The sequence below is a fragment of the Nyctereutes procyonoides genome, unplaced genomic scaffold, assembly GCF_905146905.1.
Source record: "Nyctereutes procyonoides isolate TBG_1078 unplaced genomic scaffold, NYPRO_anot_genome, whole genome shotgun sequence".
In the NCBI taxonomy this organism is placed as follows: Eukaryota; Metazoa; Chordata; class Mammalia; order Carnivora; family Canidae; genus Nyctereutes; species Nyctereutes procyonoides.
The window spans coordinates 33,661,692-33,667,071 of NW_026575020.1; positions in this window are offsets into that span (position 1 = coordinate 33,661,692).

Sequence of the window (5,380 nt, forward strand, 5' to 3'; positions counted from 1 at the left end):
CCGGGAGGCCGCCTAGTTGCCGCCCCCAGCTCTGCTCGCGGCCTAGGTGCGCGGCCGCCTGGAGTCTAGGGGCGTCAGTCCCGCGGGCGAGGCCGACTTGGGGCTTCCACCAGAGGCCCAGTGGGTGGCGGGAGGGCGCTGCTGTGTTGAGGTTCCCCACTGAGTGACTAGTGGGAACGTGGAGGGAACAAGTCACTGTGACCTTGTCTTCATTAACGTGGCTGCTCGGTTCATTTCCAATCCCTTTTATTGGAGGGCGGCACCACAGGCTGGGGCGCGGCCGCGGCTGCCATTGTGCCCGTCCCTCCCTTCCCTGCTGCCCTGGCAGGGGAAATCCAGGGGTGCCGAGGCCCCTTTGGGGTGTCTGCCAGCCCCACCCGCAGCCTTGTAGGAGACTCTCCGGTGGGGCCAGGGTTACCCCTGCTGGTCTCTCGGAACGGGACCAACCAGCTTCTCTGCCCGGGGAATTGAACCCAGGGCAGCTGGTTACTGTCTTGCCACTTGCAGAAAGGACATTTGGGGTCCTCCTGGCCCGAGCACAGCACAGAAGAGCAATGAGCACAGCACAGAAGAACAACAGAGACTGAAGCAAGTCCTGCGTCTCCTGCGTGCCCCCACCCGGGGACACGGGGAAAGGACAGACTGTGCCATTGCGAAGCTGCTGCTTTACAAAGATGAAGAAAGAGAGACGAGAGATAGAGACCATCTCATTCTCGAAGGTTCCCCTGTCCCATCTCTGCCCCAGGGTCCCCATGTCCTCCCAGCAGTCTCCCCTTCCTTTGCTTCGGCCTCAGACCAGGTTCTGGGGCACAGTGGTGCTGTGAGGCCTAGGCTGGGTGGAGGCCTGGGGCTGCGGGAGCGGGCCAGAGAGATTTTAAATGAAGCCAGGGCTCAGGGAGGTCCCCCAGGTCAGGTGAGGGGGCCTCAGAGGCTGAGCTGAGGCACATGGGAGGATTCAGAGGCACGGGAGGAGTGACGTACTAACTGATCATGATGTACTAACTGATCATGGAACATACTTCCATTTTTAAAAAATAGATCATTGGGGATCCCTGGGTGGCTCAGGGGTTTGGTGCCTGCCTTTGGCCCAGGGTGTGATCCTGGAGTCCCAGGATCGAGTCCCGCGTTGGGCTCCCTGCATGGAGCCTGCTTCTCCCTCTGCCTGTGTCTCTGCCTCTCTCTCTCTCTGTCTCTATGTCTATCATAAATAAATAAATCTTTAAAAAAATTAAAAAAATAGATCATTGTAGTATTATATATATTTTTCTTTTGCAATGTTACTTATACCCACACAACACAACAGAAGCACATCACAGAGGACGTGGAACTCCTCTCCTTGCCACAATAAAACCCTTAATTGCCATTCACTAGAGATAAGTAGGGTCAGAAGTTTGGGGTGAATGGATGGATGGACGGATGAACAGGTGGGTGGGTGGGCAGATGGATAGGTGGGTATGAACACCACCATTTAAAAAAAATAGTAGTAGGGGATCCCTGGGTGGCTCAGCGGTTTGGGGCCTGCCTTTGGCCCAGGGTGCGATCCTGGAGTCCCGGGATTGAGTCCCGCATTGGGATCTCAGCATGGAGCCTGCTTCTCCCTCCTCCTGTGTCTCTGCCTCTCTGTCTCTCATAAATAATAAATAAATCTTTTAAAAAAATAAAAAATAAAAAATAGTAGTAAGAACACTAAGCATGAGATCTACCCTCTTAACAAATTTTTCAGTGTACGATGCAGTAGAGGTGAGTATAGGCACAATGTCTACAGCAGATCTCCAGAACCTTTTATTTATTAAACTTTTTAAAAGCTTATTTATTTATTCATGAGAGATAGAGAGAGGCAGAGACACAGGCAGAGGGAGAAGCAGGCTCCCTGCAGGGAGCCTGATGCAGGACTCCATCCTGGGTCTCCAGGATCACGCCCTGAGTTGAGTTGAAGGCAGACACTTAACTGTTGAGCCACCCGGGCATCCCTATTTATTAAACTTTTATGTATTTATTTGAGAGAGAGCATGAGCAGAGAGATGGAGGGAGAAGCATAAGCAGGCTCCCCACTGAGCAGGGAGCCCCATGTAGGGCTCGATCCCAGGACCCCAGGAACATGACCTGAGCCTAAGGCAGATGTCCAACCACTGAGCCCCCCAGGCGCCCCAGGAGCAGGCAGTTAACAGGAACAGGAATAGTCAATTAACATGTGGAAAATGCTGACGTCATCATTAATCAGGGAAATGCCATCAAGTCTGGGAGGCCTGCTCACTTGCATGTGCACCACTAGCTTCTGAAACACGCCTTGATGGAACACCTGGGTGGCCTAGTGGTTGAGTGCCTGCCTTTGGCTCAGGTCGTGATCCCGGGGTCCGGGGATCAGGTCCCACATCGGGCTCCCCGTGGGGAGCCTGCTTCTCCCTCTGCCTGTGTCTCTGCCTCTCTGTGTCTCTCATGAATAAATAAAATCTTAAAAAAAAAAAAAAAGCAACAAGCCTTGAGGGAACTCTCTGGAAGGTACCAGATACTGGTAGTGGAAGGGAACACCAGTCTGGAGACATGTAGAGCTGTGACACCTCCTGCCCCAGGAACCAGCAGCAGTTCCTCTCCGCTGTCCCCAGGACAACTGCACAGAAAGACTGGTGCGGGCAGGGTGGTGGGCCCGTTCGTCTTAGCCCTAAACTGGGAACACAAGGCTCCATCAACTGGTTTTAAGTTTTAAACTCCAGTGAACGCACAGCATAACATTGGTTTCAGGTGTACGTGGTGACGTAGCACTTCCATGCCTCACCCCGATGCTGGTCAGGACAGGTGTGGCTCCTGGATCCGCATCACCGGCTTCCCCAGCCCCCTCCAGCCACCTCTCTGGTCACCAGCAGGGTGTTTTCCATGGTTAACAGTCTGTTTCTAGGTTTGCCTTTCCCTCTCTCTCCTTTTCCCTTTGCTCATTCGTTCTGTGTCTGAAATTCCACCTACGAGTGAGTTCATATGGTGTTTGTCTTTTTCTGACTTACTTTGCTTAGCATGATGCCCTCTAGATCCACGCATCAATAATAGAAGCCAGCAACAGTAAAGTCATCCGTGGGGTGGAGGTGGGGGTCCCTGGCCGAGGCCGGGTGCCAGGGGCCTTCTGTGGTGAGGCCTGTGTCTCACCAGTGTCATTGTGGTCACATAAATCCTAGCCACACACAGTTTGTGGCCTCTGTGGTTTGTGTTACATGTTCGTGGTCAGAATGGACTACATTTGAGATCAGCTCAGGTAGCAACTCACGTGACTGAAGAGAGAACCTTGAGAAAGACACAATCTGCTGTTTGGCAGAGATGCCTCAGCTGTGTTGGTGGCCAGGAAGTGGCCACGGTGACGGGCTAGGGACATTACATATAGGGGCTAAAATAAAGCAATGGAGGCCAGGAAACAGTGGAACTAGAATATAAATGTGCTGGGCGGGGTTGGGAGAAATAGAATTTTTTTTTTCACTATACCCTGTGAAAATATTCTCCAAAAATGAGTGGGGGAAAAATGCATATAGCCACATTAAAAAAAGAAAAAAAAAGAGAACACTGATCTGGCAAACAAAAGATGAGAAAATGTGTCACCACAGTAAATCCTTGAGGGGGAGCATCAGCAGGGGAGCCCGGATGTGTAGGACAAACCCCAACGTGATGATGGTACCTGGAGGTAGCCTTCGGGAGGTGATCTAGAGGAGTCATGAAGGTGGGACCCTCAAGACAGGAGTGGGTGGCTCACCCACAAAGCAAGCGCACCACCTGTGGCCACCCCTGAGCCCAGAGTAAGGGCCCCAGATTAAGAGGGCATCTTGATCTCGTGCTTCCCAGCCTCCAGAACTCTACTAAAGCTCTGATGTTTCTACGCCTCCCGTTACCCCGTGGTCTTTTGTCATGGCTGCCAGAGCTAAGATAATTGGGTGCTTAAAACACAGAACTTGGGACACTTGGGTGGCTCAGCGGTTGAGCGTCTGCCTTTAGCTCAGGTTGTGATCCTTGAGTCCTGGGATGAATCCTGCGTTAGGCTCCCCACAGGGAGCCTGCTTCTCCCTCTGCCTAGGTGTCTCATGAATAAATACAATCTTTTAAAAAAATAAAACACAGGATCCCCGTGGCTCAGTGGTTTAGCACCTGCCTTTGGCCCAGGGCGTGATCCTGGAGTCCTGGGATCAAGTCCCACATCGGGCTTCCTGCACGGAGCCTGCCTCTCTCTCTCATGAATAAACAAAAGAAAACACAGAACTTTGTATGTCAGGTTGCTCACATGTGTAGAAGGGAGCTCTCTGCCCAGGTGGCATGACGCCTGGGGATGTGAATGGGACATCAGCTAGCTTCTCCATTCTTTAAAACTCTCTGGATTTCATATATATAAGATCTTAAGTATTTTATGTTTATCACTTATCAGCAACAGGTTTGTATCAGTCTTGACAGTCCTTGATTTGGATCACTTGTTCACTTACAGTCCGCATAATCTGTGTTGGGTGTAAACCCATTACCTTATTTGCTTTTCATTTTCCCCGCCTCGTTTATATTTTCTCTCCTTTCTTGCCTTGTGGCTTATTTAAAATATGGTCCAATCCCCTCCCTTTATTAGCTTAATCTATAATCTATAATTAATCTTTTTACTATTCTTCAACGGGTGACTCTATAGAGAAAACTTTGGAGTCTCACATGGATTAGCTTTCCTGTTCCTAGAGCAGGTGAGCATTTAGGGAAGGGAGTGCCTCCCGGCTCTGGTCCTGCTTCATTCTGGAGCCTCCGGGCCCTTGGTGTGTCCTCCATGGCCGACCTCTGCTCCCCACCCACCCTTTAGAATTTCCTTTAGCGCTGGTCTGCTGGATGCATTATTTCCCACTTTTGCCTGAAAACGTCTTGTTTTCATTTTTCAAGGGCATTTCTTCCACATGCTCCTTCCTTCCTGTGCACCTGCAGCCTTCCCACTGTGCCCGTCGCCGTGGGGAAGTCCTTTTGGAGTCTTACTACCTACCGCTCCCTGTAACCAGTTTCTTATCCTGGTCTGTGTCCCGCTCTCCTGGCTGCTCTCCACAGGGCCAGGTTACAGGCACATCACTGTGCAAACCCCACAAACCCTACTTCTTTTAGGAACTCGCTGGACACTGGTGAGCACACGTGGCTTAGCACACTACTGACGCTCTACCCATTATTTCCCCTTACGTTCCTCGTACCTTGTTCTGGAGTAAACCCAAAGCGCACCGAACTCATCCTGGCGGAGTCATTACTCTAGGTACATTTCTCTAACGTATGTACCTCTTTCCGCTCCTGCTGCTCACGCTGGGGTGTTACTTACCTCCGCTGCTTCTGGCATCAGGCCTGAGGAGGTTTCTAAACTTTGCTACAAACCATGCGAACCTGATAAGATATGCAAACAATA